We start from the raw sequence: 12,149 nt of genomic DNA, 5'->3' as shown, positions 1-12,149 counted from the left end.
AAAATATGTATGTTAACTGTGGTCTAAAATGTAAATTGTACATGTAAATTGTACATTTAGTAAGCAGGGAATTGTAATTCATCATCATTCTTCAATGAAGTTCAATTTATATGTATTTACTTAATATGACAAAAAATATTGCAAAAATTATTAATATAATACTGAAATAGCTATAAAAACGTGTGTTAAATATAAAGATATACACATATTTGTATTCCATTCTGATGTAGATATTCAGTGAATATAATATGAACAAATATAATTTTTAATGATCTCAACATTCAAACAAATCAGAATCTTAGCACTATGTTATTAAGGTTGCGAAGGAAGAGTACTAAGTTTAGTGGATTATTATTTTTCATTTCCACCGATATGTCTAATACATTCAAATATCTCAAATACATATATAAATCATTTAATATTTCTTGGAAGTAAAAATTCACCGACGTTAAAAATTTCAACAACGCAGCCATTTTCCTCGTACTATATAAAGAATTTTCAAATAATACAATAAAATATGTTCTATATAAGTTATTATCACATTCGATATACATTTAGTATACATTTGAATGTATCTGGACAAGTGAGATTCGCTTGAATCTTTCAAATGTCGATGTTTCATCATCATCATCTTCATCATCAGCCTAATTCGCTGTATATGTAAATTTAATTATTAAAATCATTTTTTCATTTACTCTTCAATATAAATTAACCTAAAAAGGTAATAGATTTATTATTAAATATAAATGTACATTTGTACACGTTATATAAATAGATTATTTACTATGAAAATAATATTTAAAAGCTCCCGATATTTTGACACGGTTTAAATGTCTTAGTCACGGGTCAACTGAATGACTCTTAAACAATATTATATTGATAATATATACAATGTTTATAATTCTAAAGAATCGTGAAAAAAACAGTGTTTATAATTGAAATTTATATTGTTAACAAAAGTTTTTACCTATACGTAATAAAACGTAGAAAGTCTCAGTTACAGACCTGTGCAACCTGAAAATAACCTAAATAATGAAAATGACTAATTGATTGATCAGAGCATGTACAATGATTGTGTTAGTGTTGTTTTCTTCGTGGGTACCTATTTATTCATTTTAGCCACCAAGTAGCTTATTTTGTAACCCATGTTTCCTTTGGAGGGTGAGATAATGCAGTAAAACTGCAGGTTAAGGAATCATAACATTCTAGTACTAGAAATTGAGAGGTACTAAGGCCTGACATGATGATGTGACGTTAGAAACACTTTTCTTTATCACCAGATGAGGTTGTTGACCTTCAGATTGATTGCTGTTTATAGTCTCATTATAACAAAAAATACAATATACAAAGCGGTCTATAAAAATTTTGTTTCGACTTCTTAAGCCTAATATGAGATATCATAGTACCACCCCAACCTTGGACTATTTATTTTAAAGTTATTTCTTTCCGATGTGGCGGTTCATGAATTAGTGCATTTAAACAAACTTTTCAGCTTTATATATGAAAATATAGAGAAATATAGAATATAAGGTTATTTATTATAAATTATAACTTAGATTTAACCTATTAATTTATTAATAAATTTATTTATTTTAGGCATTAAAACACAATGTACAAAGGACTTTATGTCCATATTTAATGGTTTTGTGTAATAAATATAAAGTATTAAATTTTATTGTTTTTCCTTTTACTCCCCAGTGTAAATGTCAATTTACGAGTATATTTATATTAAGTGTAAATGCAATGAATAGCAATACATTTCAATTAGTGGTAACTAATTCATTTATTTTAACGATCAGCTATAAACAGTTGTATCCCGACTTACAGACGCCAAGGATCGTGACTTCGAATTTACACAGACCTTATTTTTTTAGTGTCAATTTGTACATTCGTTTTGCTCCTCAGAATATTTCAAGCATTACATTTATCATGATGGGTCACACTACTCTTCATGGGATTACAGTCGTAAAGTCTATTACGATTTTGTTAATTGTATATTAACTGTTACCGGCTACTTCATTCACGAATTTAACTTTATTTTACAGAATAAATAAAATTTCTGTAATAATAGTATCTTAAGATATTGCTTGTTACATAAGCTATCTGCAAATGAAAGTCTCCTCAAAATCGTTTTATTTCAGCTGTTTCATAGATTAGCAAAACAGACAGTAATTTTTATGTTATGTTTTCATACAAGTACCCTATTTACTTTCATATGGATTTAGTGAAAAACTGTTAATGTATTTCTCTTAAAGATGTATTAGAATTAATTAGAACAAAGGAGTTGTCTCCTTTGTTCTGTCCTGTTTGCGTATATTTGTCTGGCCTATTTTAGTCGCCAAGTAGCTTGCTTTGTAAGAACTGACTTATTTTAAGCTAGGTCAATCTAGGCAAGTGAAATAACAGGATATAAGTCACAGGTTCGGCCACACATGGAGTACTGCTCACATCTTTGGGCGGGTGCACCTGGATACCAGCTCGGCCTTTTGACTAGGTTCAGAAACGTGCTATGAGAATTGTCGATGATCCCAATCTCTCTGGCGGTATCGACTCACTTGAGGTTGAGGCGAGACTTCGCTTCGCTTTGTGTTCTACCGATTATACAACGGACTGTGTTCTAAGGAATTGTTCGACATAATGCCGACAGCCACCTTTTACCACCGCACCGCTCGCCATCGACAAGGAATTCAACATTCATCTCCACACGCCGGAACCTAAGTGGTCACTGTGCGGTTTCAGAGGAGTTTCCTCCCGCGTACACTTAGATTGTGGAATGACTTCCTACCGAGGTTTTCCCACGAGACTACAGCATGGGGTTTTTCAAGAAGGGTATGTTAAGGTTTCTTAAGGGTCGGCAACGCGCACGTGATACCCCTAGTGTTTAAGGCGTTCATAGGCTACGGTAACCATTTACCATCAGATGGGCCGTATTGATTGATCGATTGCTTGATTGCCACCATCGTAGTATAAAAAAAAAATGAAATTTTAGTCCTCCGGAATGGCAACGAAATGTGATATCACGTGCGTTACATGCTAACGTGATATCCGTAGAGTTGTTCGTGCATATAGACGAAGGCGACAAAAAATATATCTTCTATTAAAGAAAATATAAAACAATGTAACAACTCTCTCGAGATGTAACAAACTTCGTAGTTCGACAATAGCAAAAAAACTAGGACAACGAGAAATTATCCAGAAAAATCCAGACGTTAATATTAAGCGACAGAGGACAGACAGATGAATAAACTTATTCCGACGCAATTATAGTCCAAGACAAGTAATAATCTTTTCAAGCTCACTCGGTATTCAAAGACGTCTCGTAAAAAACGCTCGAAAAATCTTAATTTTCTCGTCTATAAAATATTTTATTGAACACGTTGTGACAACGTTGACATTTTTTCGACGTTTCATCCAGAAACATTATTACTGTCCCTTTTATGAGTTTTTAATATACCAAATGCGTCATGGCCTAGTCATTTGGTATGATTTAAAAATCTTAACCAACCAACCAACTATGAATTTGGGTGGCATCAAAAAATCTTTGCTTGTCTGTTACTATTTGACTCCCCAATAATAAACATATAGAGAAGAAAGATATGCCACTACTTATTTATAGCAGTTGCCAAGAAGTTCCTTGACCCTATCATAACTTTCCATTTCTTCAAGTATATAGGGAAATTATTTCCTAATAGAGACTCAGATTAAAAAGTAACCTATCAAAATATGATATTAAATTACAAGGCCCTCGGGAATATCTATGCTCAAGCATTAGATATTCCAAGGGTATCACGGGGTTGACCTCCCTTTCCTTTCTTTACATTTGATCAAGTATATAGGATAATTCTTTCCTAATAGTTACTCAGATTATTAAAGAAGAATTTATAAAAATATAACAGTAAATTATAGGGCTCTCCGGAATGTCAATGCTCAAGCATTCAACCTTCGATAAAGTGTCACAGGGGTATCCCTGTGTGTGTCATTGTATAATGATGATATGATATCGGTGGTGCTGTTCAAATGTGTGTATAGATATGGATCACTTCTTTTTAACACTAGGATGACGGGAAACAAGCCTTTGATGGTAAACAGTTACTTACCATCATATTAACCTTTCATAGTATGTAGCCAGATCATACATGCAAGAGAATTAAAATTTTGATTAAACCAAAAACAAACCAAAATTTTGAGAATTCATTCCAATTGTTAAGTATACCGAACTAGGTATTCTACCAATGTACAAGATATTGGTAGATTAAAATACATAGTTAGGACTGGTCTAAATATATCCGTATACAGAGATGATCTGTCCATAGGGACCGTCATTGTATGGGTTTCAAGAATGCTACTGATCCCAGTATAATAATATAATTTGCGTAGGCATGGGATGTCATGTCATAACGAATATTGAAGGGTTATGTCGCCCACTGAAGCTTAAATCGATTATCCATTGCTGACATCATTCGAATTGATGGAGTGAAAATAGGAGAACATCCTCGCATTTTATTTATTTGTTCAATCGTCTGACCAGTAAATATTTATTTATTTAAATATTTATATCCTTCTATCTCATAATTCTATTAATATAATCGATAATTCTATTTCCCGTCCCTTAAAATTACCAGTTTCAATTTGCTTTAGCATACATGTTGAGTCATAGTTAGAAACATATTATTCTGATAATTTTATTCTAATTCCTACAGCCGTTTTTACTCAAAACATTAACACACAATTTATAAACTTCTTTTTTATAATAATTATACTCAAATTAGTTTAATCATTCTGTAAAATTCTTTCCCTTATTTAATCTTCTCTCATCTGTCCTTTTCTCATAACCATATTGGCTGACTCTCTTTCTCTCTGTAAATTTTTTTTCCATTTATCTTTATATTTAGCTTTACATAACATAAATAGTCACCGCCGCTATCTGTTCGCTTATGTACTTTAAATTGCAATGCAATTTCAGGAATAGATAGAGTGATTCAAGAGAACGGTTTATATGTATAATACATCCGTGTTATAGTATAGAATAAGCCGAGAAATTCAAAGATTTGTAAAGCATCCGTGTGAAGCCCAAAAGGTTCGCTAGTATTGTACAAAACTTAAATCTTTTAAACTAGGCAAAGGATTTTAATGCAGTTTTCAGTATTAGATATAGTGATTTATTTATACTACGATATAGGCAAATAAACATTCAAGAGGTATGTACAATACACGTAGACCCGTGCGAAGATGGACTAGGCAGGTAGTAAAGAATAATACATTATTACAAAGAAAAACATGAGCCATAATGTCCTTTCTTTTGTGTGCCGTTTGCAATATTGAAATCTCTAGACTTTCATGGTCCACAAATCTCGTTCGTTTTTTCTTTATTTCCCAAAAATCTGACGGCTTAATGTCGGTCCCATTTAAAACCACATAAAAGTGTAAGAACACACGTGACTTGTATTTACGGGGTCCATCGTAAAAGTTTACTGCTTCATCCTATAGCAGACTCTTTTATTAAGTTTCACGTCAATGTAACTAAAGTGTACATATATATGGGTAGTAGTCATATATTTTTTATTATTCCGTGATTGATATGGTCAAAAAATAATAATAACATAATAATATCTAAAGACAATTCATGTGGCGACATCTAGTCGTAAGCTATGCAGAGCTAGTTTTATATATACCAGACAGCTCATATAAATATTTGTTATTTTTTTTTTGCAATAGCAACATATGTAATATACATAGAAAACACCCTGATCAATATATACTTTTCACTTAAAGTGAGACTATACAAAGTCATTTATCTTAATGGTAACGTGTCTATTCATATAGTTTTATATATTCGAAAGCGTGACTGTTCTTTATTTACCTTTTTAAGTCTAAAAGCAGTAAGGATTTTAATGAAATTTTATATAAAGATTGATTGTACCAAAACAGTTAAATTTAAGTTGATTAATTTGTAATAGAAAATCACAAATTAATAAATTTAACTGTGAATTTAACACACGAAATGTCTTAGATTATTGATTTTTAAACAAGAATTTGGGACAAACCTGATGATGCCTTGTTCCGAGGCGAAACACGTGTCGCAATCTGGATGTAGATTCAGTAACGGTCATAATTTGATCACTATTACAGAAGCTCGTAACGGTAGTAAAGTTTCCGCATTAAATATTTGTGATCCCACACATGCTAATTGTAGTGGAATTAAACAAAATAATTCCATTAAATATATGGTGTACTATATGTCTTTATGTGTTTATGTGATGTTATTTTAGAGATACTATTCATCTAAGTGATTGTTCCGTTTCTATTCTAACGAATGTTCAATCAGGTAAATATATTGAAGATTCAATCCATCATCACCACATCATATTTTAAATAACAAAGTCTAATATGAAACCCAAAAAAGAACAAAAATCAAACAATCCGACATAAATCTAATGCAACAGCAAACCACCACCCTTTTCCGTTTTTTCCTTTACATCCGATGACCAGATGAAGATCAATGGGAGGTATTATCCGGAGTGAAAAATAACTGTTATTTTTAGCAACTTTGATCCCTATTGTGCTACGATAGGGTACGAAACGAAAATGATAATACCGTACGAAAGGGTAAATTATTCGAAGTAGCAACACCGAATAACAATAGCAGTTTTTATCAAAGACTATATTCAGCTTCAAAATTATACATGGATTCCAGATGTGTTGGAATTGTTGGCGATACTATTTTAATGGATATAACAGGCGGAAATAATAAAAAATAATTCTTTACTGATAATCATAACCCTGATTAATTCAGACAGCGCCATCTAGTTCCAAGTTAAATAAAGTCCGCGTATGGATGATAGAATTTATGATCCATTCTATAACAATCTTATGTATATTTGTATGTAATGTATATGTGTGTATGTGTTACTAAGGAACGGTAATAAATATGATGGATTACACTTTTAAATTCCGCCAATGAGCCTAAGAGGAATTATAAATAACTTTCATATATACTGTCGTTGAGAGTCGAGATTTAACGCGCTAAAAGAATGCGAATTTAGAAGTTAGTGAGTTCAAATCAGAACAGTACAAAAGAGCTCTGCATGCTATTTATATGAATTATCCTGAATTATTGTTGTTATATCTGAAAAATTCTACAGTAATGGAAACGTCAGTAATAAACCAAATTAGTCCGAGAGATGATAGCAGGCATGTCTTCAGTCACATTATATTATATACCTTGCGAAATGTTAGCATATCAAGTGTTCACCATAACGTTATAAATACAGTTGACAATGCTTCTGACTGTCCAATCTACAATAACAGCCTTAAAGGTTTTATAATTTATTTTCTACATACTCATTCCTCAATAAATCAAATTGTCCTATTGTTTCGGGGTCGACACATTTTTTTTTTATTGCACACTAATTTTATAAACATTAGAATTGTTTTTCTCTCCTTTTACGAAATATTGGGAACACTTGACATATGTTCATTTTACAGAAATTATATAAAGCAAACCTAATAAAGACTAGTTTACCATCATTTCTGATTCATTTCATATACCATCGACGTTTTAATTTCCTGATGAATTGGTCAGAAATTTAGATTCAGGTATATTTTTTTATGCTAGTTAAAGTTTACAATAGTAAAAATTTACAAAAATTTATTACCAACAAAAAAATATGTCATTATGTTTCTATATAGTACTTCTACTCTGGTCTATCCGTCTGTAAAAGGTTCATCCTTTTTGTCCATAGCATATTTTATTTACATCCTTTGTACGTATAATAATATATATAAATAAAAATATATATTTTAATACTGTAAGAAACCAAAGCCGCTTCGTTACCTCCGCCCACGCGGGTCCCGTTATTTTCCGTTCCTGTGGAAATTTCCAAAAATACTTTTTTTATTGAATCCTTAGGTGGTGTAAAGAATTTATAAGCTACCAAATTTCAAGTACGTACTCTTTTTATAATATTACCTGACAATATTGCGCTGTTCATGTTTTCTTTAAAACACGCTTTTAAGGTAATGTGATATTACTGTAATGAATTATTAAGTGCTGCAAAAAAATTAGGATCAATTTCCAGGGTTATTAATGCTTTTGCGTTAAATAAAAACTATTTTATTTTCTGTAACATATTCACATTTTACTTAAAACATATATTAGAAGAAAAAATTTAAACGCTTTTGTGAGGAGATTTTGGTAAATTCAGCATCTATTATTTTAAACCTATGACGTCATTTTTGATCAGAGACAGACATAGATAGACTGACAGACAGTCGTGAACATTTAATACAGGCTCTTTCTCAAATAATTGCTTCTTTGATATTTCTAGGGCGGACATGTCTACTTTTGTATAAAGATACTTTACCAGATACCCGACTACCAAAAAGAAGAAACATTAGTTTTCTATAAAATTTTACATAAATTTATTCGGTAAAATTTACGTTTTAAATGTAATTTTAGATTTTTTTGTGGTATAAAATAAATATACTTGTTCATGTAAACAAGAATTGATGCCATAATTTTTGTATTTGCCAATTACCCTAACTAGGATCCCATCCCACTCTTGCTCCATATGTATTCACAACACTTAAGCCGTGAAGTGATGCAAACAAAGAAATCTGTTACCAATAAGAAAATATAAGTACACACTTATTTTTTGACGAAAACAATAACAGACTTATCAGCCATTGTACATATTTTCTTTGTCTATTAATCCTATGTAAACAATCCCCTTAGGTTGTTTCTTTTGACGCTCAAACATATTTGAAAAAGAAAAATAAACATGGCGCCTAACGCCTGTCAGTTTGAATCAAAGGGAGAATTCATTCATGCGATTATTTGCCCAGTGGGGACTATGGCGATTTATTTAAATAAATCTTATTAATCATTATAATATGAATTTGGGCTCGAGAATAATAAATCTTAAGAATTAAACGTTGTTTATCCTCTGCTGTTCTAAATTAAGTCCATTCTGATGAATTACTGCGCGTATACCAACAAAGATCCCTGCTATATATATACATATATATATATATATTTATCCTATATATTACTAGAAATCAATAGAAAATTAGGCATACGCGTATATGTTGGCGACAGACATTTTTATAAAATTGCTTAAATTTGAAAAATGTTTATTCTTATTTTTCATGACTAAAGACACCCTGCCGCTGTTAGTCGAATAGAATAATACGATTTGCCATAGCTAATATTTAATCTGGTAATCAATATACCATGTAAAGCAAACAAAGACGCGGTAACTCTAAATATAGCATCGTAAAATAGAAAGGGAATCAGATATATATTAAGACATTTAAATATAATAAAAAGAAAATAAGAGACTAACTTCTGTATATTCAGGTACATTGCATTTTGTATCTCCCTGTTACAAACTTATTTGCACTGTTAATTCTGATAGACTATCATAGTCCAAATCCTTCTGAGATTAGATTCTGGATGGCCCCTTGTGTAACACATGAAGAAAGGGGGCATGTCAATTTGTGACACTGTATTACAAGGGGCTGGACTAATCAGAAATACCTGATGTTCCCCTACTCCCGTATCTGAACTCCTAGATTTTATGATGTCACGTTTGAATTTGAGTATTAAAACACAAAATTGCAACTGTGACTAACAGAGAGGATGAGGGGAATTAAAATAACTGAAATTGCTGTCACGTCATTTATGTCTACCTATCATTCATCGTTATTCGAGCACTAAAGCTGGTGAGATCCCAATAATGAGCCAATGGATCAGTGCTGTGACTTAATATCAAGGGATTTATAGCTACATATATGCTTATATCGCCAGTGGCCTAAATCTCGGCTGGCACGCTGTATGCATTAATGTATGCGGATTATAAGCCATCCCTCGAGGGTAGATTAATTAGGGAAGCTATAATTATTAGCGTTACATGATACAGTTTGGCTGGGTTGACTAAAACGATTTAATCAACATAACTCGATCATTATGAGGAAACATACAACTTAAGTGGCTAAAAATATACTATATGTATTTGTTTTGACTTTGAGATTAGCCCGGTAATTTTATTTAAATATAATAATAACATATCCAATCTACTATTCACAGCACTGATATAAATGTAGAAGTTTTTCTTTGTGTTGATCTGTATATTATTGTATATATATATTATATATATATTGTATGTATATATTGTAAAATACGAGTACAGCTTACAAAGCACGTGATACAAACTTTCAGGTACTCAATAATACAAATATTTGTTTCGTGAGAGGAATCGAACCCGCGACAATCGGAAGTTAAGCAGTCTACTAAACGGCTAGACAACCGAGGATATTAAATATTATATTCAAATAACTCTATATTAGTTTACTTTAGTAAAAATAAATAGATATTATATATATATAATTAACTAAGTATAATTTTTTTTTGCATATGTGCTATTCATTAGACTTAGATAACTGCACTAAGTGTGTAATCAAACACCCATGTCCAACCTATTTACCAAACACATTAATTACATACAACCAATTAGGCTTCATTAAACAGAGGCCAATAAAAGAAGTAAATTTGTTTTGACGTCAATTAATTTACTGGCAAACGACTGCGAGCAAATTAATGAGTTCATTGGATTTTGCTGTTTTATTTTTACCAGGCGTTTTAAATAGTTGCTTTCAGATCACGTAGATCTCGTAGAACAAAACAAAAGGAAAACAACGAATAGCTAATAATGATCTACCTTTCACAATCAGATCGAGAAACAGTAAAAAGTCATCTCATCTGAAACTTCTGTTTCTTCTATTTCTGCCCCAAGAAATATCAGACAGCATTTTTGAACCGTGGGTCATAACATTAGGTATCTTTTGCTTTATACAGTTGTAACAAGTTTTTTATATTCATGATGTTATGTATAACATATAGATGACAGTTAGTCCATTCGGTTAGGTCGGCTGTCGACATGTCAGCTATATAAGAACAGTTAAAAGAAAAAGGAAAACTCGATATATTAATCAATGACATAGTCATTTGCGTACAACTTTACCTAAAGCTTCGAGATAATAATTTCTTTTTATCCAAATAATATAAAAATAGATAAATCCATGAAAGAAACAAAACAGCAATAAACAACTAGTTTTAGCACGTGTATACAACGGACGTTTTCGGAGCATTATTTTTACTATTTATAAAAACCAAGTGTAATAACAGCCACAAATAGAACCTACATTTTTCTATTTATAAAGATGAAGGGTTCAATAACAGCTACAAGTGAAAATGTAACGATACGTAACTTAATGGAAAAATGAAGTATCACATAAAAGGGTATATATACTTATTATATACTTATCACTACAATTCTAGATCCAAGACTTTACATAAAGTCGACTGCGTATGTAAATACTACCTATTTCAGTTGCCAATCTAGTAGATTTGTAAACTGCGTTTCGGTTGAAGCGTGAGATTAGACTGTGAAATTACAGGACTTGGAGGCATTACTTTTCAGGTCTTTGGTATAACAATGAAAGAGTGGTATCACGGATACATTGTAACAGATGTCTGTGGTGCTGTTCTAGGTTATGATGGCAACTTCCAGTTATATAAGGAAAAAGAAAAAGAATAGTTATAATTATCATTACTTACCTGCCATGTATGCCTCGAGAATTAACTTGATTTATCACAGCATTCATTACATTAAAAGCTAACACAAAACGTAAGAACATTGCCTGCTGTTTATTATGAATATAACGACAGAAAGTTATACTATTCTTGAGAAATATTTTATTTGAGTGATAATTTTTTTACTATATCCGTGGATTACTATAAATAACACAAACTCTGAATAACAGGTGAGTAATGTCTGTCCGTCCCTATGTATTCTTAAATCTTTTGATATATATATCAAATATTATATATATAATGATTCAAAGGCTTTGTAATTTACACTTCAAGAATAAGAAGCATGAAATGTCACTGTAATATTGATTGAGTTTAGATTTTTTATGGATGATAATCCCGCCCACCTGCGCTAACGCTACACTGGCACATCACCAGTGGAGAATGATAAGAAGAATATGAGGTCAGGTAAGTCAGCCCATCGTAGTAAATTCACTGACCTACATATAGAAAACACTTTCCGTCAGATGGGCTGTCAGCATACAAATATTTAAGCACT

This window comes from Achroia grisella, unplaced genomic scaffold, assembly GCF_030625045.1.
Source record: "Achroia grisella isolate CSIRO2021 unplaced genomic scaffold, CSIRO_AGI_Agris_v1 utg474, whole genome shotgun sequence".
NCBI classification, from domain to species: Eukaryota; Metazoa; Arthropoda; class Insecta; order Lepidoptera; family Pyralidae; genus Achroia; species Achroia grisella.
The sequence above is the reverse complement of the archived record's forward strand: the minus strand, read 5'-3'. Positions refer to the sequence as shown.